Genomic DNA, 26,702 nt, shown 5'->3' on the forward strand with positions numbered 1-26,702 from the left:
CAACTTATTTTTAATTATAACAACAAAGGCTTTACAGATTGTGAATGTTTATTTTTAATGTAATAAAATCAGGGAAGAAAATTCCTCAATGTGACTTAAATCCTAAGTTAAACATCACAAAAGTACCACTGTTTTGAGATTGGAAACTCCTTCCTTATTTGAAAATTTAAAGATTTGTTATATCTCTTTTTTTTTTTTTTAATTTTATTTGCTGCCATTGCTGAGAATATACACAGGAAAACACATGCTAATTCAACATTTTCACATGTATCATTTAATGATGCTGATAATATTCTTCAAGTTGTACAACCATTCTCACCTTCCTTTTCTGAGTTGTTCCCCCCATTAACATAAATTCACCTTTCCCTAAAGTACCTATCTAATCTTTCAAATTGCTGTTGTCAATTTGATTCCATATAAACAGTTCTTAAAAGAGTATAATGTAGACATTTTTTCCTAGTTAAAGTAAACTACTGTTTGATTTTAAGAAGATTTCAGGGGATATTTTCAGTTTAAGGTTAAAAGATTATCTCTGGACAATAGTTTCCGGGATTCGTCCCACCTCCATGGCTTTAAGAAGTCTGGAATCCATGGGAATTTGAAATTCTGTTCTGCATCATCCCCCTTTTGATCGGAATTCTATAGAATCTTTGATCAAAATGTTCAGTTATGGTAGCTGGACACTGTCCAGTTCTTACTGGTCTCATGGAAAATGGAGCAATTATCAACACATCTCATATTTTCCTTCTATTCCTGATGCTCCTTTTGTTGCTCCAAGCAAATAGAGACCAATTGTTGTGCCTTGGATGGCCGCTTGCAAGCATTTAAGACCCCAGGCACTAAGCAAAAAACCAGGAGGTAGAACAGAAGCAGTAAACATGTTATTAGGCCAGTTAGCTGGGGTGTCACATGAAACCATGACCCTAAGCCTCGAAACCAAGATACCAAATCCCATGAGGTGTTTGGTTGTACATAACCAGCCTCAGCAGCTACTTTTTTTTTTTTGGCGTTGTAAATACATCACACAGTTTTTGCCAATTCAACTGTTTTACAGGTATACACCTTTGACAGCAATTACAATAATCAGTTGTGCAACCCTACCTTTAATCAATGCAATATTTCCATCACCGTTAACCCCTACCTCTTCCCCTCCCTCTTGCCCCTCGTAACCACTAATAAACTTTGTTCTCTATACATTTGCCTTTTCTTGTCTTTTTATGTAAGTGAGGGCATATGATATTTGTCCCTTTGTGATTGGCTTATTTCACTCAGCATAGTGTCTTCTAGCTCCATCCATATTGTAGCAAGTATCAAGACTTCATTTCTCCTACTGGCTGAGTAGTATTCCATTGTATGTATGTACCACATTTTGTTTATCCATTCATCCACTGATGGGCATTTAAGCTGTTTTCACCTTTTGGGTTGTGTGAATAGTGCTGCAATGAACATTGGTGTTCAAGTCTCTGTTTGAGTCTCTGCTTTTTTCAGTTTTTTAAAGGCTAGATCTTTTTACTCTTACCCTTTAATCTATATGGATTTTATTCTGGCACAGATGTAGAAATCACAAGATGGCATCAGGAGTATTATCATCATTAGTACTATTACCATTATCATTATGAAACCTAAGCTTTCTATGCCTTCTATATACCTAGACCAGTGGTTCTTAGCCAGGGTCAACTTTGCCCCCCGCCCCAGGTAATATTTGGCAATGTCTGGAGATATTTTGGTTGTCCCATCTGTGGGGATGGTATGGGGGGGTGGGGGAGGATTCTGACACATAATGGGTAGAAAGGACAGGGATGCTACTAAACATTCTACAATGCACAAGTCCCCCTTCCCTCACAACAAAGAATTATTCAGCTCAAAATGTCAATAGTGCTGAGGCTGAGGAACCCTGATCTAATGTATCCTATCTCATTCAATCTCAATATACTTTCAGTATACTTATTTAAATAATTACCTTCCAGTAAAAGTATTAAAAAAGCACAGGTGTATTAGACAACAGAGTTCTGATTCAATATGGTTACACTTAGCTTACTGAAGGTGAAATACTCTCCTGAAAAGGAAAAAGTTTACCTTTTACAAATGTTAGTTTAAGGCATGCATTCTTAACCGAGAAAATTGGTTCCTAAAGTGCAAAAAATCTCACCCCACCCCTGCTTTTTTTTTTTTTTTTTGTATAAAGCACAGAAATACATACACTACATAAAAAGATATGGAGTATATCTACGGTACTAAAATTTCATTGGGGGCAATTAGGGGGAAAAAAGGTCTAAAAAGACTTCTGGGAAGGAGGTGATAATGAAAAAGATTGAGAAACACTGGCATAAGCATATAGCAGTTACAGTTAATAAAAGCACAGAAGAACAAGTTAATTGGTTGTTAGGTCAAGTCAATAGGCTCTTTCCTCCCCCCATTCATTCCTATTTCTCCCCAGGTAATTCAGTATACATCTGCTCTGACCTATTAGTGATGATCTTAAAATTTTTAATTCACCGAGAAAAAGCATTTGGAGAACATGTCCAAAATATTGAAGTTCACATTTTAATCACAAATCACATGCAAGCAAAAGGCCTTACAGGAGGCCTCATTTTTTGAAGTGCTGGGGGACGCTGCAAAGAGTAAAGAGATGACGCAAAGGACTTATTATCTTGTATCATTATAAATAATGGATAACTTGTTTTTCTATACTTTATATCATGTTAAATTATATAAATACGTACAATACATAAAACATCTGTTTTCTAAGTAATCAAAGCAAGACAGAAATAGAATAATCACAATACTTGAATGAATTAGTGCCATAATGAAGATATGTTCAAAGTGCCATAGGAACACAAAAGAGAAAGAAGCCACCATCTGCCCAGAGAATACAGGAAGGCTTCACAGAAAAGGAGATCCTAAGTAGCTGGCATCATGGATTGAACTACGTCCCCCCAAAAATGTGTGTATCAATTTGGCTGGGCCGTGATTCCGAGTATTGTGCGGTTGTCCTCCATTTTGTGATTGTAATTTTATGTTAAAGATGAGAATATAACACCCTTACTAAGGTCACATCCCTGACCCAATGTAAAGGGAGTTTCCCTGGGGTGTGGCCTGTACCACCTTTTATCTTACAAGAGATAAAAGGAAAGGGAAGCAAGCAGAGAGTGGGGGCGGGGGGGCCTCATACTACCAAAAAAGCTGCACCAGGATCAGAGCGTGTCCTTTGGACCTGGGGTCCCTGCACCTGAGAAGCTCCTCAACCAGGGGAAGATTGAGGACAAGGACCTTCCTCCAGAGCTGACAGAGAGAGAAAGCCTTCCCCTAGAGCCAATGCCCTGAATTTAGACTTTTAGCCCCTTACTGTGAGGAAACAAACTTCTCTTTGTTAAAGCCATCCAAATGTGGTATTTCTGTTATATAGCAGCACTAGATGACTAAGATAGGTGGTAAGGAATGTGTGAAGAAGTTTACTGAGGAAGATTATTTTGTTCATTGCTGTATTCCTAGCACCTAGAACAGAGAATGGTACATAGATGTTAACAAAAATGGTTGAAGAAATGGATAGTTACCTTAGTTGGTAAGCAATGTTTCAATTTCTTCCTGATCCTTAGATCTAGGAAAACTGCCTCCATCCAGTTAGGCTGGCTTATACACACTGCAGTAACAAGCATTCCCAAATCTTGGTGGCTTAGTGATACTTAGTGATAGATACTGTATGTCCATCTTAGGACAGTGGATACTATGCTCCATGTGGTCTTCACTGAAGGCTACAGGCTAACAGAGCCTCCACCAGTTGGAATGTCACCAGTCCACAAAGCAGGGGCAACTTGCTCACTGGCTCCTAAAGCCTGTTTGGAAGTGATGTCTATCACTTCTTCAAAGAAGGAATATATAGATCACATTTTACTGGCCAAGTGACATGGCCATTTCTAACTTGAAGGAGACAAGGAAGTGCCATCTTACCATGTTCTCAGGAGACTAAAGAATAAAGCCAGAACATTTGTGAACGGTCCTGATGAGTACCACAGAAGCCATCTGATAGCTCCAAACCCAGGTTTACACAGATCTTTCTCTCAATCCATCTCTCTCCCTCTTTCTCAGAGGCTTACAAGGGAGGGAGGATTGAAATTAACTTCATATTTATTTAAAAAAAAAAAAAGTTAACTTAAAAATCTACAGAGTAAGGCTGCCTCATAAACTCTAGATGAAATCATTGCAATTTGCTTAAAACTGCCTCAAATCTTAGCTAGATACTTATTTAATTCATAGCTTAATATTTTATGGCTTCCTGCATCAAAATATTAAAAGTTATCATAATCCACTCTATTACTGGCTGTATTTCAGCTACAAAAAAGGTGATATAAATGTATCCTTTACTTACCTTGCAGAAATTTTGGCAGGCTTCATTAAATAGTACTTAAGTGAATACTTAATTTCCAAAGCAGTTATATTCATGTCAGCAGAATTTTACTGTAAAATTTTGGCTCAGATATTTAACTATATAATGCTGTCCTGGTGAAATGTTACAAACATGCTTTCCACTTAATCTAGGATGTTTCATCAACTCTCCCTGAGGTTATCACTGGGGCTTTAATTAGTCCCTAATAAAGAACATTCTGGTTCTCTATAAAACTCTATTTTAAACTTGTTCAGATAGGTTCCTAAATTAACCAGACATATTATTACCAATTCTAAAAAATTTATTTAAGAATTTCTTTTTTTTTTTTCCTACTACCTCTACTACAAAACATTCTAGAGTCTCATTGGTCAGGAAGTGATTCCACCCTAAACAAGATTTCTTTGCACCTTTATACTCTCTAGCCCTCTCTTCAAACTTACACACACGGTACTTAATCATACATTCTGAGAAGTGTCTTTTATACCTCACACAAATATAAATATCATAATGAAGTTAATTCAGAGCTTGGAAAAAAAACGAGCAACCGAAGGGATTCCAGTATGGATGAAAGACCATACGCTGAGAACTGTACATGGCTATTTAAATTTAAAATCCAGACTTAATTCCTGATATTTAATAATGACTTTAAGTTACTTACACTGATTTTCATTTTAATCACAAAAGTTCCCAAAACAAATAAGATGATTCATTCCCCAAACCAGATTAGTCAGAATTCATTAATGCAGAAAAGCAGTCAAAGTTCCTAAAGAGATCTAATTTAAACCTCTAGTTTTTTCAAAAATTAGCCCTATACATTTGGATCTTTTCCTAGAAGAGGTCTGGTTATTTATCTCAAAAGGTAACGGTGAAGTAAATATCACAGGAATTTTAAAAAATATGTTTCATTGAGGTATTCCATTGGATTAATTTAGACATCTGCCACTTTCACCTCACTGTAAATGGGTATTTATACAGAGGAAACTCTTCTGGACAAATCAAAAGGCCTGAACTTGGGGTAAAGTTCTTGGGTTAAATGCTAGCATGGCCTCTTTCACACAATAAAAACTGAATAAAATAACTAAAAAGAAAACCCAGAGGAATTAAAAAAAAATTTTTTTTTGTTCTTGCTTAAATTACTGGTAAACACATACTGACCATAATTCTAGGATTAATAAAGAAAAATGTATAAATCCCTGGGAAGACATGTTTAACTTGGACATGACATTTTAAATGGCTTATTCTACCCATCTCAAAGTATTCAATTTTACTTCCCAGACTAGTGGGTTATAGTATTAGCTTTTGAATGTATGATTTGCAGCAGGACAGAAAAGTTCATATTTCAGCCTTAACCCAGAAACCCAGTGCCATTGAGTCGATTCAGCCTTAGGCAAATCATAAACATCAATTTTTCCACCAATTAAACTAGAATATTAATATCTCTCTTCTGGGGCAAGGGTAAAAGAGGGATAACACAAAATATGGTACATCTTAGGTAATTAATGAAAAATATTATTATTAATATTACCCCCTCCATATTAATTCTAGCTATACTATAACCACCTTCCTTACACCTAAGGCCAGAAGAGACAGAATAAGGAAGGCAAGAGTCACACTTCCTAGAAGAGTCTGATATACTGCTCAGAAAAAAAAAAAAATTAGTCCTTACATAAATCCCCTTCCTTTTAACAACAGCTAAATTTTGAACATAAACTTACTGACAGTTTAGTAAAACTTCTTACTGCTACACGGTATCTCACTAACCACCTACCTATCTTTATGTAGCCCCCTCCCTAAAACCAAACTGGAGTCCCTGGGTGGTACAAATGATTAATTCACTTGGCTGCTAACCAAAAGGTTGGAGGTTTAAGTTCACCCTTAGGTACCTTGGCAAAAAGTCCTGTCTATTTACTTCCAAACAATCAGCTATTGAAAACCCTATGGAGCAAAGTTGTAGTCTACTCACATAGGGTCCCTATGAGTTGGAAATGATTCGATTTACCACTGGTACTGGTAAACCCAAAGTAGAGTTGGAAAAAAAAAATGCATAAACACACACACACACACACACACACACACACACCCTCCAAGGAAGAGTGGTGCACTGGTCTCTAATATTAGCCAGAAAGTTCTTTCTTAGATTATACTTCTGCTCATGGTTTCATAATAGCTAATCAGCTAATTCCTCAAAGTGGTCAAGATTGTAATGCTTAGTTATTCCCTGACATTCTTATTTCCAGGCTATATATTAATTCTAAAATCTCCTGCCTTTGAGTCCTAGCTTTCACGTATACAAATGTTACTAACAAATGTAAAAAAATCCACTTGTAATTCAAATATAAGTTTCATGGCTATTCATTTTATAAGTGACCAAGTTAGAATGTACCCAAATAATGTACTTTTAAAAGGAAAATAAGTCTATTCAAAAAGAAGATACAGAGACCAGGAGGCAGGGCCAAGATGGCTGACTAGGTAGACGCTACCTCGGATCCCTCTTGCAACAAAGACTCAGAAAAACAAGTGAATTGATCATATACATGACAATCTACGAACCCTGGCCATCAAACACAGATCTAAAGAGTTGACCTGAGTGACAGAGACTGAGAACGAACAACCACGGGGAAGCAACGACTGCTTTTTGAGCCTGGAGCCAGCGTCCCAGTCAGAAAACCTTGGCGCTGGGCTTTGGACCGGGCGCAGCGGAGCTGAGCACAGCATACTGAGATGGCACAAACAGGGGAGGCAGCCCTAGCCCCCAGAAGTGACCTCGGGGGAAGCCCAGCCAGTGCACGTAGGCAGGGCAGTGACACAACTGACAGGAGGAGAAGTCACCGGGAGGCAGCGACTGATTTTGGAGCCTGGAGAGCGGAGTCCCAGCCGGGGAACCTTGGCGCTGGGCTTTGGACTGGGAGCGGAGGAACTGACCACGGCTTCTGAGACAGCACAAGCACAGGACACAGGCCTGACCCTTGGGGGCAATCTCGACCCAGCCAACACACACAGGCTACACACCCCTTGGGAATCTCAGATAAAACAGTCATCAACAGACAAGATAAGTAACTTTGTCTATATTCCGGGGGTACACTCTCTCCTATCTATCTGATCCCTCCCCTCCTCTTCCCAGGTGGCTTCATTAACATTGGAATTTCTTGAGCCAGAGAGTGAAGTGCTCTGCGGTTTTTCTTTCTTTTTTGGTCTTTTCCTAACCCATTCTCCTGGCCTGAGAGAAGCAGCTACAAAAAACCCAGGGACCAAAAATCCTTCCCTAATTGGACAAAAATACAGAACCAGCTCCAGCCAAGCATATGAGATCCACACTCTTGGGCTTTCATCCCTACAGGGAACAAGGTGGCTATTATACTGCAAAGGCAATTCTGATAGGGATATGACTGTAATTGTTTTAGCGGATTACTGGAAAGACAAGTTTTTCAGGTCTGATATCTCTGCGTATTCAACAGAGCCTTCACTGACCCACGACAGGGAACTGAGGGCTGAAGCTCTCCCCAGACCACATAGCCTCCTGCCTTAGGGGTCTAAGGAGGGTGACACCTACCAATCTATAGAGGTACACGCATTGGGTGCCTAAGGTACAGCTGCAGAGCCCACCCACCAAAGTGCTTTAGGAATAGAGACACACTTACCACACTAGCACTTGGGAAAGCCTGTCAGCATCCTGCCCCCTCCCCCGAGTGTGACCCCCTGCTGCTACTAAAATCTGGTGCACACAACTATCACCACTACTCCTCTAGGTGGATAGGTGACAGTCTGCACCACACACTTGATGACCCAAAATCAGATTCTACTCAAGAATAGTGAACAGACTCTTAGGCTTATATATGTGGTAACAGCCCAAACCAGCTGGTAATACGACATAAGTGATTCAAGGGCTACGACAATCAAGACAGCGCAATCTAGTAGCCCATCTACGTATACTGAAAGAAAACAAAACAAGATAAGACTCAGTGAGCAATTATAGAATAAATAACTACCATATCTTAGAGATGCCTCGGAGACAGCAGTCGATATCAAACCACATAAAGAAGCAGACCATGATTGCTCCTATAACTCCCCAAATTAAGAATCAAAATCTTTCCCAATCCTGGAATTGCCAGATGCAGAATATAAAAAACTAATTTACAGAATGCTTCAAGACATCAGGGATGACCTCAGAAATGAAATAAGGCAATCTACAGAAAAAGCCAAGGAACACACTGATAAAGCAGTTGAAGAAATCAAAAAGATTATTCAAGAACATAGTGGAAAAATTAATAAGCTGCAAGAATCCATAGAGGGACAGCATTCACAAATCCAAAAGATTAACAGTAAAATTACAGAATTAGACAACTCAATAGGAAGTCAGAGGAGCAGACTCGAGCAATTGGAATGCAGAGTGGGGGACCTGGAGGACAAGGGAGCTGACACTAATATAGCTGAAAAAAAAATCAGATAAAAGAATTTAAAAAAATGAAGAAACCCTAAGAATCATGTGTGACTCTATCAAGAAGAATAACTTGCATGTGATTGGAGTCCCAGAACAGGGAGGGATAACACAAAATACAGACGGAATACATGAAGATCTGTTGTCAGAAAACTTCCCTGACATCATGAAAGATGAAAGGATATCTATCCAAGATGCTCATCGAACCCCATATAAGATTGATCCAAAAAGAAAATCACCCAAACATATTATCATCAAACTTTCCAAAACCAAAGATAAAGCAAAAAATTTAAAAGCAGCCAGGGATAAAAGAAAGGTCTCCTACAAAGGAGAATCAATTAGAATAAGTTCAGACTACTCAGCAGAAACCATGCAGTCAAGAAGGCAATGGGATGACATATATAGAGCACTGAAGGAGAAAAACTGCCAGCCAAGGATCATATATCCAGCAAAACTCTCTCTCAAATATGAAGGTGAAATTAAAACATTTACAGATAAACACAAGCTTAGAGAATTTGCAAAAACCAAATCAAAGCTACAAGAAATACTAAAGGAAATTGTTTGGTCAGAAAATCAATAACATCAGATACCAGCACAACACAAGGTCACAGAACAGAACATCCTGATATCAACTCAAATAGGGAAATCACAAAAACAAATTAACATTAATTTTAAAAAGAAAAAAATGCTCAAAACAGGGAATCACTGAAGTCAATATGTAAAAGATCACAATAATCAAAAAGAGGGACTAAATACAGGAGGCATAGAACTGCCATACGCAGAGGGAAACAAGGTGATATAGGACAACACGTTAGGTTTTTACTTAGAAAAATAGGGGTAAATATTAAGGTAAACACAAAGAGGTATAACAATTCCATAACTCAAAATAAAAACCAAGAAAAACATAATGACTCAGCAAACATAAATTCAACTACTACAAAAATGAGGAACACACAATTTACAATGAAAAACATTTCAGCACAAAAAAGTAGAAAAATGAAATTGTCAACAACACACACAAAAAGGCATCAAAATGACATTACTAAACACATACTTATCTATAATTACGCTGAATGTAAATGGACTAAATGCACCAATAAAGAGACAGAGAGTCTCAGACTGGATAAAGAAACATGATCTGTCTATATGCTGCCTGCAAGAGACACACCTTAGACTTAGAGACACAAACAAACTAAAATTCAAAGGATGGAAAAAAACATATCAAGCAAACAACAAGCAAAAAAGAGCAGGAGTAGCAATATTAATTTCTGACACTATAGACTTTAAAGTTAAATCCACCACAAAGGATAAAGAAGGACACTACATAATAATTAAAGGGACAACAAACCAGAAAGATATAACCATATTAAATATTTATGCACCCAATGACAGGGCTGCAAGATACATAAAACAAACTTTAAGACAACTGAAAAGTGAGATAGACACCTCCACAATTATAGTAGGAGACTTCAACACACCACTTTCGGAGAACAGGACTTCCAGTAAGAAGCTCAGTAGAGACACGGAAGACCTAATTGCTACAATCAACTAACTTGACCTCATAGACTTATACAGAACACTCCACCCAACAACTGCAAAGTATACTTTTTTTTCTAGCACACATGGAACATTCTCTAGAATAGACCACATATTAGGTCATAAAACAAACCTTTGCAGAATCCAAAACATCGAAATATTACAAAGCATCTTCTCAGACCACAAGGCCATAAAAGTGGAAATCAATAACAGAAAAATTAGGGAAAAGAAATCAAATACTTGGAAACTGAACAACACCCTGCTGAAAAAAGACTGGGTTATAGAAGACATTAAGGAGGGAATAAAGAAATTCATAGAATGCAATGAGAATGAAAACACTTCCTATCAAAACATCTGGGACACAGCAAAAGCAGTGCTCAAGGTCAATCTATATCGATAAATGCACACATACATAGAGAAGAAAGAGGCAAAGTCAGAGAACTGTCCCTACAACCTGAACAAATAGAAAGTGAGCAACAAAAGAATCCATCAGGCACCAGAAGAAAACAAATAATAAAAATTAGAGCTGAACTAAATGAATTAGAGAACAGAAAAACAACGGAAAGAATTAACAAAGCCAAAAGCTGGTTCTTTGAAAAAATTAACAAAATTGATAAATCATTGGCCAAACTGACTAAAGAAATACAGGAAAGGAAAAAAATAACCTGAATAAGAAACAAGACAGGCCACATCACAACAGACCCAACTGAAAGTAAAAGAATCATATCAGATTATTACAAAAAATTGTACTCGAACAAATTTGCAAACCTAGAAGAAATGGATGAATTCCTAGAAAAACACTACCTACCTAAACTAACACAATCAGAAGTAGAACAACTAAATAGATCCATAACAAAAAAAGAGATTGAAAAGGTAATCAAAAAACTCCCAACAAAAAAAAGCCCTGGTCCGGACGGCTTCACTGCAGAATTCTACCAAATTTTCAGAGAAAAGTTAACACCACTACTACTAAAGGTATTTCAAAGCATAGAAAATGATGGATTACTACCTAACTCATTCTATGAAGCCACCATATCCCTGATACCAAAACCAGGTAAAGATACCACAAAAAAAGAAAATTACAAACCTATATCCCTCAGGAACATAGATGCAAAAATCCTCAACAAAATTCTAGCCAATAGAATTCAACAACATATCAAAAAAAATAATCCACCATGACCAAGCGGGATTTATACCAGGTATGCAAGGCTGGTTTAATATTAGAAAAACTATTAATGTAATCCACCATATAGATAAAACAAAAGACAGAAATCACATGATCTTATCAATTGATGCAGAAAAGGCATTTGACAAAGTCCAACACTCATTCATGATAAAAACTCTCAGCAAAATAGGAACTGAAGGAAAATTCCTCAACATAGTAAAGGGCATCTATGCAAAGCCAACAGCCAATATCACCCTAAATGGAGAGAGCGTGAAAGCACTTCCCTTGAGAACGGGAACCAGACAAGGATGCCCTTTATCACCGCTCTTATTCAACATTGTGCTAAAGGTCCTAGCCAGAGCAATTAGGCTACGCAAAGAAATAAAGGGCATCCGGATTGGCAAGGAGGAAGTAAAATTATCTCTATTTGCAGATGACATGATCTTACACACAGAAAAGCCTACATAAGGAATCCTCAAGAAAACTACTGAAACTAATAGAAGAGTTTGGCAGAGTCTCAGGTTATAAGATAAACATACAAAAGTATCACTTGGATTCCTCTACATCAACAAAAAGAACACCGAAGAGGAAATAACCAAATCAATACCATTCACAGTAGCCCCCAAGAAGATAAAATACTTAGGAATAAATCTTACCAAAGATGTAAAAAACCTATACAAAGAAAACTACAAAGTACTAGCGCAAGAAACTAAAAAGGACCTACTTAAGTGGATAAACATACCTTGCTCATGGATAGCAACACTTAACATAGTAAAAATGTCTATTCTACCAAAAGCCATCTATACATACAATGCACTTCCGATCCAAATTCCTGTGACATTTTTTAATGTGATGGAGAAACAAATCACCAACTTCATATGGAAGGGAAAGAAGCCCCGGACAAGTAAAGCATTACTGAAAAAGAAGAATAAAGTGGGAGGCCTCATTCTACCTGATTTTAGACCCTATTATATAGCCACAGTAGTCAAAACAGCCTGGTACTGGTACAACAACAGGCACACAGACCAATGGAACAGAATTGAGACCCAGATATAAATCCATCCACATACGAGCAGCTGATATTTGACAAAGGCCCAGTGTCAGTTAATTGGGGAAAAGAAAGTCTTTTTAACAACTGGTGCTGGCATAACTGGATATCCATTTGCAAAAAAATAAAACAGGACCCACACCTCACACCATGCACAAAAACTAACTCCAAGTGGATCAAAGACCTAAACATAAAGATTAAAACGATAAAGATCATGGAAGAAAAAATAGGGACAACCTTAGGAGCCCTGATACAAGGCATAAACAGAATACAAAACATTACCAAAAATGACGAAGAGAAACCAGATAACTGGGAGCTCCTAAAAATCAAACACCTATGCTCATCTAAAGACTTCACCAAAAGAATAAAAAGACCACCTACAGACTGGGAAAAAATTTTCAGCTATGACATCTCCGACCCGTGCCTGATCTCTAAAATCTGTATGATTCTGTTAAAACTCAATCACAAAAAGACAAACAACCCAATCAAAAAGTCGGCAAAGGATATGAACATGCACTTCACTAAAGAAGATATTCAGGCAGCTAACAGATACATGAGAAACTGCTCTCGATCATTAGCCATTAGAGAAATGCAAATTAAAACTAAGATGAGATTCCACCTCACTCCAACAAGGCTGGCATTAATCCAAAAAAAACAAAATAATAAATGTTGGAGAAGCTGCGGATAGATTGGAACTCTTGTACACTGCTGGTGGGAATGTAAAATGGCACAACCACTTTGGAAATCTATCTGGCGTTTTCTTAAAAAGTTAGAAATAGAACTACCATACAACCCAGAAATCCCACTCCTCGGAATATACCCTAGAGAAATAAGAGCCTTTACACGAACAGATATATGTACACCCATGTTTATTGCAGCACTGTTTACAATAGCGAAAAGCTGGAAGCAACCAAGGTGTCCATCAACGGATGAATGGTTAAATAAATTATGGTATATTCACACAATGGAATATTGCGCATCGATAAAGAACAGTGGGGAATCTGTGAAACATTCCATAACATGGAGGAACCTGGAAGGCATTATGCTGAGTGAAATTATCCAGATGCAAAAGGAAAATATTATATAAGACCACTATTATAAGATCTTGAGAAATGGTATAAACTGAGAAGAACACATTCTTTTGTGGTTACGAGGAGGGAGGGAGGGATGGGGGAGAGGGTTATTTACTGATTAGTTAGTAGATAAGAACTACTTTGATGAAGGAAAGGACAATACTCAATACAGAGAAGGTCAGCTCAACTGGACTGGACCAAAAGCAAAGAAGTTTCCAGGATAAACTGAATGTTTCGAAGGTCAGCGGAGCAAGGGCAGGGGTTTGGGGACTATGGCTTAAGGGGACTTCTAAGTCAATTGGCAAAATAAATTCTACCATGAAAACATTCTGCATCCCACTTTGAAGTGTGGCGTCTGGGGTCTTAAATGCTAACAAGTGGCCATCTAAGATGCATCAATTCGTCTCAACCCACCTGGATCAAAGGAGAATGAAGAACACCAAGGTCACACGATAACTATGAGCCCAAGAGACAGAAAGGGCCACATGAAGTAGAGACTTACATCATCCTGAGACCAGAAGAACTAGATGGTGCCTGGCCACAACCGATGACTGCCCTGACACGGAGCACAACAGAGAACCCCTGAGGGAGCAGGAGAACAGTAGGATGCAGACCCCAAATTCTCATAAAAAGACCAGACTTAATGGTCTGACTCAGACTAGAAGAATCCCGTTGGTCATGGTCCCCAAACCTTCTGTTGGCCCAGGACAGGAACCATTCCCGAAGACAACTCATCAGACATGGAAGGGACTGGACAATGGGTTGGAGAGAGATGCTGATGAAGAGTGAGCTACTTGTATCAGGTGGACACTTGAGACTCTGTTGGCATCTCCTGTCTGGAGGGGAGATGGGAGAGTAGAGAGGGTTAGAAACTAGCAAAATCGTCACGAAAGGAGAGACTGGAAGGAGGGAGTGGGCTGACTCATTAGGGGGAGAGTAAGTGGGAGTATGGAGTAAGGTGTATATAAGCTTATATGTGACAGACTAACTTGATTTGTAAACTTTCACTAAAAGCACAATAAAAATCATTTTTTTTTTTAAAAAAAAAAAGAAGATAAATTCCAGGTGGGACCTCAAAAAAATTAAATACTTTTATACATCAAAGGACTTTATCAATAAAATGAAAAGACAACCTATAGATTGAAGAAGGTTTCTGGGAACCATATATCTGAAAAAAGCCTAATATACAAAATATGTATAAAATTTCTACAACCTACCAACAAAAAGACAAACAACCCAATCAAAAAATGGGCAAAGGACTTGAACACACAGTTCACTAAAGAAGATACTCAAATGGCCAATAAGCACATGAAAAGATGTTCAATATCATTAGCCATTACCAAACTCATTGCTGTTGCGTTGATTCCAATTTACAGCAACCCTATAGGACAGAGTATAACTGCCCCATAGAGTTTCCAAGAAGTGGTTGGTGGATTAGAACTGCCGATCTTTTGTTTAGCAGCTGCTCTCTTAACCGCTGCACAACTAGAGTTCCCATTAGCCTTCAAGATATGCAAATGAAGCCACAATGAGATATCACCGCATCCCTCTTAGATGGCAATGATAAGAAAGAAAAACAAGTGCTGGTGAGGTTGTGGAAAACTGTAACTTCCATCCACTGCTGGTGGGAATGTAAAACGGTGCCACTGTAGAAAACAGTTCCGCGGTTCTTCAAAAAGTTGAACAAAAAATTACTGTATGACCCAGCAATCCCAATCTTTACACACAGGAGAAGTGAAGGCAGGAATGCTAACAGAAGCCTGTACACAAATGTTCACTGTAGCACTTTTTCCAATAGCTAAAAGGTGGAAACAACTAAAATGTCCATCAACAGATGAATGGATAAACAAAATATGGTACATGCATACAATGGAATATTATGCAGCCGTAAAGAAAAATGATGTTCTTATGCATGTCACAACATGGATGAACCATGAAAACATTATGCTGAGCGTAGTCGGTCAGCTGCAAAAGGGCAAATACTGTATGATTCTCACTTATATGAAATAAGCAAATACATAGGAACCAAAGACTGTTAAAGGTTACCAGGGGTGGGAAGGAGGGGGAAAGGGGTTTTTTTTGTTTAGGGGGCATTGAGTTTATTTTACTGGTGGTAGAACATTTTGGAAAAGGGTAGCAACAGTGGTAGCACTACATGAAAAATGTAATAAATGTCACTGAATTGTAAATGTGGAAGTTGTGTTGGCTAATGTTTTAGTGTGTATATTTTCATCACACACACACACACACACACACACTCTCTCTCTCTCTCTCTCTAGGTGACCAATAGAGTAAGCAAGTTATCAGCCAAAATACCATAAAACACGCAGTCAGTATGGTAGAAATGAAAGTGTATTTCAGTAGCAACAGCTGAACTAAATACAGTGAGAGACAATTTTATTCCTAAAAAAAAATTATGGAATTTTAAAACATACATCAACAATCATGAGATTAACTGGTGAAGATGTCAGAAAATCAGCTCTAGAAACATAATCTCCAATTTCATGTTTGCTATTAGCACTGGGTGGGGCCTGAGAGCTACATTTCTAACAAGCTCCCAGGTAATGCTGATACAACTGGTCCATGAACTTTACTCTGAGGCAGTCTTGTTAGTAACAGCAATCTCGGTGGCAGACAAACAGGAAGGTCAGTGGCTCAGCTAGCCTGATTTGTGGTCCTGAGTGTGGCATGCAATGGACAAAACTAGTCAAAAATTTAACAGAAAATCAGACAGCCAAAGAGGGATTTGATAAGCTCACCAAATAGCCACATATTCCAAGTTGTATGCAAGCCTGTGGCACCTGCAGAAACAAACACAAATTGGCCTGACAAAAAGTAAAAGCCAGACCAGAGTTGAAAACGTTTGAAATTTGAATATGCTTGCAAACTCACGCACAGATCCATCAGCTCAAGGCGTGTGAGTGTATAACTTCTCATCAATCACTGACTAACCACTAAGTCATGCAGACATAGGGGATACCCCTGGGAGGCTAGAGTTAAAAATAAAACAAATTTTGCTTTAAATACAAGCACTGACAGTATTAGCAGCACAGCAGCAAAAGCAGATTCCACAGTAATTATCAGGCAAGCTACTAACCAAACAAAATGCAGCAACAACAACTCTGAGAGAGGGGAATCAAATCAAAATCAGAATCTAAAATTGCTACTATATATATATATTCTGAAAAGTCCAGTTTTCAGCAAGCTTATAAGACATGCAAAAAACAAGAAGATGTGACCAATTAAATATGACCCAGAGATCAATATAAATGATCTCTGAGTGGGCCCAGTTATTCAACTTAGTAGACAAAGACCTCAAAACAAGTATTACAAATATATTCAAAGAACTAAAAGAAACCAAGAATTAAAGTGTGGTTAACAGTGGCTAAACAAATAGAGGCTCAACAAATAGAATCTCAATAAAGAGACAGAACTCACGAAAAAAATGAATAAAAAAAAGAATGACTAAAAATGAATAGAGTCTCAAAGACCTGAGACAAAATCAAGCATACTAATCTACACATAATACAAGTTTGAGGAAAAGAGGAAAGAAAGGAGTAGGAAAAAATTCAGAAGAAATAATGGCCTAAAACTTCTCAGATTATGAAAAATATTAAGCCACTCCAAGAAACTCAATGAACCTCAATGTAGACTAAACATAAAGAAATCCATACCTAGTCAAAGTGTTAAAAAGTCAGAAACAAACAAAAATCTTGAAAACAGAAAAAAAAATTTTTTTTTTTTCAATTTCAGAGGCACAATAAAACAATCAATGGCTGACTTCTTATCAGAGACAACAGAGGCCAGAAGGCAGTGAGATGGCATATTCAGACTGCTGAAAGCAAAACGACTGTTAACCAAAAACTCTATACCCAGCAAAACTGTCCTTTGAAAATGAAGGTGAAATGACCTTCTTGCCAGATAAAGACTGAAAGAATTTGTTCCTAGCATATGTGTATTGCAAGAAATACTACAGAAAGTACTTTAGCCTAAAAGGAAATGATACCAGATGGCAACTCAAATCTGTAGGAAGAAATGAAGAATGCTGGAAAAGGTAAATATGTGGGGAAATATAAATTTTTTGTTTGTTTTTATCTAAAAAACAAGACTGCAAAAACCAATAATTGTAATACTGAATTGTTGGGTTTATAACTATATACCTATAACTCAGCACAATGGGCTGATAGTTTTAACTCTGTGTCCCTCATTTCCTTCTACTGTACACATCCTAGTAGTAAGGCTCTTTAGTCATTAAATGTAGCTATCTCCAGAAGGAGATCATCTCCTCTCAGCTGTTTCCTTGGCAATGATTAAGATGAAAGACGCAGGGTGGATTATATAAACTTATTTTGAAACTTCAGAATTCCATCCTGACCATTCCTGAGCATGATACATCTGCTAATGTCACCCTCTGACCAAAAATTTTTAATGCTTCCCCACCACACTTACATTTTGAGCCTCTCTTCCTATTATATATAACAAAGTCCATATATTTCAAACTTTTTTAGATTATTCATCACTCCCTGAATGCCATACTATCTTGAACAGTTTTCTCAACTGGAATTGTATCTCTTCCACTTCCCTTTTCCACTTATTAAAATCCTATTCTTCCCTCAAACACTGCTCAAATGCCATATTCTCCTGACACTTTCCCCAAATCAAGCACAAAAATTAGGATTAAATGCTCCCTTCTATGTAGGAACACAGAATGCATCTTATTCATGTCTCTCTTTCAGCAGAATCACATCTTATGTGGGAGTTAAGTTCTAAATCCAATATATAAGGCAAAAATCTCCAACGGTCAATATTATTCTTGAAAATTCCATAGGAAGCCATTGCTGGAGACTGTCAAATGGTCCTGCAGTAAGTTCACAACAATGAATCTTCCCTCCAACATTGAAACTGCTTATTCTTTTATTAAGTACTGTAAGAAGTTGGTGGCTTACATTCAGAAGCCATGTTGTGTAGAAAACAGACACCTTTAAACCCTTGAAATGTTCACACAGGCATACAGGAACTGAGCAAGACTGTAGGAACAGTGTATCACAACCTCTCCCCCTCACCCCCAATCCACTGCAAGGCACAAACTCACCTGGTGGAACATCTGTCTGGCTCCTTTTCCCTCTCACTCTTTGTCGGATGTGTACAGTGGAATTAGGGTAGGTTACATTTACTCTGATATGGCTCTGCTGTGCTGTACTTATGACTCTCTGATAGGATAGATATACACTCAGCTCCTTCAGGGGCTTACTCGTTTTTGGCAATCTCACAGTATGTATAAAGTAGTATCTTGCAAATAGCGTATTAAAAATACATGTTTTTCAATTTAACTAAAGCAACAGCACAACTAACCAAATATTAAGCCATCTCTTTTATAGTCATCACAGTATAATCGTTCCAAAACCAAATATTTTTACACAGAAAGGCTATCTCTTTGCAAATTAGGAGTCCCTGGGTGGTATAAATGGTTAATGTGCTAGTCTGCTAACTGAAAGGTTGGAGGTTCAAGTCCACCCAGAGGTGCCTCAGAAAAAAAGCCTGAAAATCTACTTCTAAAAAATCAGCCACTGAACTACCTATGGAGTACACTTCTACTCTGACACACATGGTGTTGTCATGAGTGGGAACCAACAGCAACTGGTTTTACTGGTTTGCAAATTAGAAACATTGCAAGTGTAGAAAAAACATCCAAACTGATTTAAAAATGCAAAATTTTTGCATAATATGAGGGAACCAGGTGGTTGGATCCTCTTAATGTTCTGAAGAAAGTAACATTAAAAACAAAAACGGCTTATAAGAAGATTACAGTGATCTTTAGCCTCCCACTTCATCTCTTTGAAAAGCTTGTGACATAAATGTAAAGTATTATTTCTTCTTTGGGGCTTTGTCGTTCATTAGCTAGATGAGCTGATACGCAAGATAATAGTGCCATTCTTTTGAAGAGGGGTGACATTTGTCTGGTAGTTATTTATTGTTATTCTATGTATAAAGAATTATTCTATCATAAAATGGTAATGTTTCTCAACAGATAAAGACACATCCAAATGGGTCACCTGCAGTCACACAGGGCAGGTGGCGAAACAACTGACTTTAACTTCAGCACGTACAGAGCTCAGGGCTTCTCAGCTGTCTCTGATTTGTAAATGTGCTGAATAAAGTGTAGATGTCCCCTCAGGCTGGAAAAGAAACTCAGTGGGCCAATGGAGAGACTGCCTTCGACAAAGAAAGACAGAGGGCTTCATTGGGGCAGTCAGTTTAAACAAAGATTCAGGTAGCAGACGTGATTCTAATGATCTAAAATGGGTCAGCTAAAATTAGTCCCTGGCCAGGTCAGGTCAGGGTTTCTGAGCCCTGTGCATCGCAGACACTACATGGGCAAATGAGACAAGTTCCAAGCAATCGAGGATGATTAGGCTAATTAGAACTCTGTCCTGGGATTTTATTTGGCTTCGTCAGAAGGAATGTCTACTTAGTCTCTTTCTGGTGGCTGGTGCTGTAAAGTGTGGAACTGGGGTGGTCATATTCCCTACCACACAGGGACAGTAACCTACAGTAAGAGAATCAGGCAAGAGATTGAGGTAGTCCTGTGGTGGTTGTTGTTAGTTGCCGTCAAGTCGAATCCGACTCATAGCAACCTCCTGTAATAGACTATAACTGCCTCCTAGGGTTTTCTGAGCTATACTCTTTACAGAAGCAGATCACTTGGTTTTTCTCCCTTGGAGTCACTGGGTCTGTTCAAACCTTCGGCCTCTTAGTTAGTGGCCAAATGCTTAACCATTTGTGCCACGAGATAGTCCTAACGGCATTCAAAATGCAGGATCTCATTGCTCCTGAAGCCCAGATGCATTCCTGCGACTTGGTGATATTGTGAGAACCCCACCCCTCACCATCATTTCAAGTGATATTTATTACAGAGACATACCAGACGGAGGAAAAAGAAAGACTAAAGCAGGAGAGATCACCTAGCGTCACTACAGCAATCTATGTGTATAGTAATTGGAGTGGTGGCAATAAAAATAGAAAGGGAAATCAACAGTAAAACTGAACATGCATCCAGTGACCGACTAGAAACAAGGGTCAGAATATTAAGTGTATACATTAATAATTCTATTTAATTAACAGATACGGTTCCCTATCAAAAACTCACCACAGCACAATAAAATCTGATGATCACATTACATGGAGTTACTGGAATATCAGCAACAAATGTTTCTGATGAAACAAGTGCGGGTATTGATAAATATAAGCAAATAAAAAGGAGTATCATTTTTTAGTATAAAAATTAAATATATTATTTTTCTCGTACAAACTATGCAGTCGAATTCTAGCACAGCAACGTAATATACCAATGTTGTGCAAAGAAAATTTCAGAAACTAGTCTGCTATGATGCATTTTTTGTACTTAATTCTTTTCAAAATACCTTGTTTTTAAGAATATTAATTATCAGCTAACCTGCAAGCATCAACTTTCCTCAACCTCTGTTTAAATGATAGTTTCAAACAAAAATGTGGATTAGAACAAACATGACATTCTGGTGAGGAAAAAGTCAAACATCATTTACAGGGAATGCAATTTGGTCCTGCTGACTGATTTACATCTTTTACTAAAAATTATTAAGATTGAAAAATGTACAGAAAGGAGAAAATTAATAGTTACTCAGTCCCCTCAATGTCAAGCACTGTGCTAGGAACTTGTTCTCATGTTGTCCTAGTGACAACCTCAGGACGTAGGGCAGTCAACACCCAGTTTATAAATGAAGACACGAAGGCTCAGAGTTCCCACACAGCTAGTAAATGATGGAGCTCTGAGATTCTAACCCAGGTCTTCAGATGCCGAAATACATCCCTCTACACTGTTCAATCTCCCAGGTCTACATAAAAACAGAGCATATCACTGACATTCACATCAACCAACTCAGGCAAATGGAGAAATGGTGAAAAACGTTCATCATTATGATAAAACACCTTTTCAAAACACAACCTTCTGTGCCAAGGAATTAACTATGAAGTTCATGTATTTGTTTTCTGTTTCCACTACAATGTAAGCTTTGTGAGAGCAGGAAGCTTGTATGTCTTGCTCGCCTTGGTATTGCCCCAGATCTACAACAACTAACAATTCCTGGCACATTGTAGACACTCAATAAATAGTTGCTGAATTAAAGTAGTCCCACCTTTGTCAGGAGAATGGAGTATCTAAAAGGGCACAGGCTCTACAGGCAGAATGCCTGAGTTTGAATTTTATGTCTGCCACTTTGCAGCTCTGTAACCTTGGGCAAGGTACTTAACGTCTCTGTGTACAAGTTTCCTTATCTGTAATATTAGAACAATAATAGTACCCACTGTATATAGCTGTTTTAACAAGAAAATGAATTAATACACATAAAGTACTTAGAACAGTTCCTGGATCATGTAAAACCCATTGCCATCCAGTCAATTCTGACCCATAGCGACCCTATAGGACAGAGTAGAACTGCCCATAGAACATAAGCCCTCAATAAATGGTATATATGATGATTATTCAAAGTGTTCTTCGTTGGAATTTTAGGTCTTAATTCTAAGACAAGTTTGTACACAAGGAGGAATCATAGCATGAAACCCAAGTTTTTACATTTTCAATATAAAAACCCTACGAGCACCATTTTTCTAACACCCTTAGTATATGTGAAGCTAAAAAAGGAGGAAATAAGTAGGAAGTCAGTATTTGATGGATGAAAATGCTTTTAGGAAGGAAAACAATGGGAATTGACTTTGCATATGTTGTTTATGTGTTTGTTTCATTCTCCACTAGATTCTCAATCTAAAATAACAGGTCTTATGTCATTGAAACAATACAACATGCTATTTCAGGTGCATATGTCCTTAAAAGGCATAGTTAGAACATACAACATTTTCCCACAATGAAAAAGTCATGAAGTACATATAACCTTAAAAGACATGAAAACACAAAACAGAAATAAAATATTGTCATTTGCCTACACAGCTTTCTGCTCCATAGTTTGGGTGGAACGATGTTGTTGCTAGGTGCCTTTGAGTTGGTTCTGACTCATAGAAACCCTACGTACAGCAGAACGAAACACTGCCTGGTCCTGCACCATCCCCACAACCGTTGCTATGCTTGAGCCCATTGTTGCAGCCACTGTGTCAATCCATCTCATGAGGGTCTTGCTCTTTTTCGCTGACCCTCTACTTTACCAAGCATGATATCCTTCTCCAGGGACCAGTCCCTCCTGCAAACATGTCCAAAGTACATGAGATGAAGTCTTGCCATCCTAGCTTCTGAGAGGCATTCCGGCTATACTTCTTCCAACCCAGATTTGTTTGTACTTTTGGCAGCCAATAGTATATTCAATATTCTTCAATAACACCACAATTCAAAGGTATCAATTCTTCTTTGGTCTTCCTTATTCATTGCCCAGTTTTCATATGCATACAAAACAACTGAAAATACCATGGCTTGGGTCAGGTGCACATTAGTCCTCAGTGAGATCTTTCCTTTTTTAACACTTTAAGGTGGTCTTTTGCAGCAGATTTGCCAAATGCAATATGCCATTTGACTTCTTGACAACTGTTTCCATAGACACGGATTGTGGCTCCAAGTAAAACGAAATCCTTGACAACCTCCATCTTTTCTCCATTTATCATGATGTTGCTTACTGGTCCAGTTGTGAGGATTTTTGTTTTCTTTATGTTGAGGTGTAATCCGTACTGAAGGCTGCAGTCTTAGATCTTCATCAGTAAGTGCTTTCAAGTCCTCTTTGCTTTCCGCAAGCAAGGTTGTGTCATCTGCATAACACAAGTTGTTAATGAGTCTTCTTCCAGTCTTGATGCCGTACTCTTCTTCATATAGTCCAGCTTCTCAGATTATTTGCTCAACATACAGACTAAATAAGTATGGTGAAAGGATACAACCCTGATACACACCTTTCCTGACTTTAAACCATGCAGTATTCCCTTGTTCTGCTCAGGCAACTGCCTCTTGGTCTATGTACAGGTTCCTCATGAGCACAATTAAGTGTTCTGGAATTCCCATTCTTCACAATGTGATCCATAATTTGTTATGATCCACACAGTGGAATACCTTTGCATAGTCAATAAAACACAGGTAAACGTCTTTCTGGTATTCTCTGCTTTCAGCCACGATTCATCTAGTATCGGCAATGATATTTCTCATTCCATGTCCTCTTCAGAATTCAGCTTGAATTCCTGGCAGTTCCCTGTCGATGTACTGTTGCAACCATTTTTGAATTATCTTCAGCAAAATTTTACTTTCACGTGATATCAATGATATTATTCAATAATTTCCACATTCTGTTGGGTCACATTCTTTGGAATGGGCACACAAACATGGATCTCTTCCAGTCAGTTGGCCAGGTAGCTGTCTTCCAAATTTCTTGGCATAGACAAGTGAGCGCTTCCATTTGTTGAAACATCTCAACTGGTATTCTGTCAATTCCTAGAGCCTTGTTTTTCATCAATGCCTTCAGCGCAGTTTGGATTTCTTCCTTCAACACCACTGGTTTTTGACCATATGCTACCTCCTGAAATGGCTGAATGTTGATCAATTCTTTTTGTTATAGTGACTCTGTGTATTCCCTCCATCTTCTTTTCATGCTTCCTGTGTCATTCAATATTTAGCCCATAGAATCCCTCAATATTGCAACTAGAGGTTTGAATTTTTTCTTTCTTCTTTCAGCTTGAGAAATGCTGAGCATGTCCTTCACTTTCGGTTTTCTAACTCCAGATTTTTGTACATATCATTATAATACTTTATTTTGTCTTCTCAATCCACTCTAAAATCTTGAACTCGGCTTTTTTACTTTGTCAATTCTTCCACTCGCTTTAGCTGCTCTACATTCAAGAGCAAATTTCAGAGTCTCTTCTGACGTCCATTTTGGTCTTTTCTTTCTTTCCTGCCTTTTTAATGACCGTTTGCTTTTTTCAAGCATGATGTCATTCCATAACCTGTCTGGTCTTCAGTCATTAGCACTCAATGTGTCAAATCTAATCTTCAGAAAAAAAAATAGTCTCTAAATTCAGGTGGGATATACTCAAGGTCATACTTTGGCTCTAATGGCCCTGTTTTAATTTTCTTCAGCTGGAACAATAGTCGCTACTTATATATACTGCCTAATACACCTGTTACATGATGAACTCATCTTGTCGTGGTCAGTAGGTGTTTCAACCTACAGTTTCTAGCTAGCGTGTTTCCACCTCTGCTCCCTAATTATTTACCTAAAGGGGCAAAGCATATTCAGCAATGTACTCCAAGATATGACTAAACTTCAGAGCTCTGATCCTTTGTTGAAAAATGTTTTAATTTATGACAAAACAATAGTTGGTATGTGTTAGTTATATTTTAAGAACACAATTAATAAATGCTGTGACAAAGCAGAGTTAATTCCAAGAACAAAGGATAGTTTGATATCAAAAAATCTGTTAACACAATTTATGTTAAAAGAGAAACCCAAATGATCATACAGCTGCTATAATGGCATTTGATAAATTCTGTCACCCATTCTTAATTTTTAAATTTTAGTGGTAGTAATAATGCTACAAGCCAACATATATTCATACTATACTTTAGGAAATGTGTTAAGCATTTTACATTCATTATATCATTAACCAATGAACAATACTCCATGAGTTAGATACTGTTACCACCCCATTTTATAGATAATGAACTCTGATGTTCAAAAAGACCAAGTAACCTTCTCAACATCACACAACTAGTAAGTAGCAAAGACCAAATTTGAACCCCACACCCATAGACTACCCAAGAGATTTTAGTCTCACCCCCAATATGTTTAACATCAGGAATACCTTTCAAAAGGATGATTTAACCAAAGGAAATTTTAATTTCATTTAACTTCTAATTGCCTATCTAGTATAATATGTCTATTTTTTAATCAATAAAAATATAATTCTGGATTGTAAACTTACTCTAATTCCAAATAAAAAAAAAAACTAAACAGCTCTCAAATCAAAGAAACACATTTAAAATACATTCAATAGCTCTCCCTGTGTAATTGTCCTGAAAAAAAGAGAAGCAACACTCTAATATCTACAAAATCTGAATAAAGTAAAAATACTAAAAAGGGTACTTGACATGCAACAGTTTGTCAGAAAGCCACAAGAGTGAATACACTAAATTTACATTTCCTGCCAGTAACCTGCTAAACTCAGCCCAGCATCTGGGGAGTCACTGCTCTGAAAATGCTCTCATAGCATAGAACAGTGTACATTTTCTAAAACTCTCTGCTGTGTTTATAGCCTGCTAGTCTGTTATGCAATGACTATATTAAAATATTTATATCTGCTTTCAAAGGGAAGATATAGTTTGGGATTCTGTTTTTGAATATCCAATGAGAAGGCCAGTCCCACCTTCTTTCATAAAGGTAAATAAAGATAACATTCCAAAGTCCTTGAAATGGGTCTAACAATACAATTATTTTAAATTGTTTAGTCTTTCAAATGAAAGGCTCCTCTTTTCTCTCAACAGGATGCCATTAATCTATATTCTAATGTGTTAGCAGTTTTATTATACTGCCTTCTGTAAAACAACAAAATCAAAATTCTCTGGTTCTAGTAACTCAAATCTGAAGATAGCAAAAAAGAGAGGGGAAGGAAAAACAGGTTTGGTAAATGGAAGAGTAGACCTGGACACACTTTTTGTTTTTTAGTTGCAACATTAGTTTTTTAAATATCATAAAGCACAATTAAATGACGGGCTAGTATGAAATACGTTGTTGGGCTCTCAGAGACTCTAGTAACCAGCTCCAATGAAGCAGCTCACTCAATCTAAATCAAAGCAAAAAAAAAAAGGCTATATTTGCACACATGCATTTAAACTAATAGGTTAAATTCAAACGGATGGAATAATCTTATTTTCAAAACAGTCTAAAAACACAGCATATAATTTAGGGGGAGACTAAAGCTGATTTTTTGTCTTCGTCTAAAAAGCTAAAAAGAAGATACATTTGTAAGACAGAAATCCCTTACCTACCCCACAAATATCATACAATGTCAAGTCTATCTAATTTGGGGTAAATTAGTTGTAACAG

The 26,702-nt window shown here is 37.6% G+C and overlaps 1 protein-coding gene and 1 long non-coding RNA gene across 2 annotated transcripts in view; one reads left to right on the forward strand and one right to left on the reverse strand.

The window, feature by feature from the left end:
• The window catches only part of PRKAR2B (protein kinase cAMP-dependent type II regulatory subunit beta), a 96,559-nt gene that overhangs the window by 33,567 nt on the left and 36,290 nt on the right, over positions 1–26,702 (reverse strand). The gene's annotated exons all lie outside the window — the stretch shown is intronic.
• LOC126081518 (uncharacterized) overlaps positions 1–26,702 on the forward strand; it is a 52,353-nt gene that overhangs the window by 24,041 nt on the left and 1,610 nt on the right. The window contains exon 3 of the long non-coding RNA XR_007518414.1: positions 17,395–17,695. This is a non-coding gene — a long non-coding RNA (uncharacterized LOC126081518). The remainder of the gene's footprint in view (positions 1–17,394; positions 17,696–26,702) is intronic.

Source organism: Elephas maximus, chromosome 8, assembly GCF_024166365.1.
Source record: "Elephas maximus indicus isolate mEleMax1 chromosome 8, mEleMax1 primary haplotype, whole genome shotgun sequence".
NCBI lineage: Eukaryota > Metazoa > Chordata > Mammalia > Proboscidea > Elephantidae > Elephas > Elephas maximus.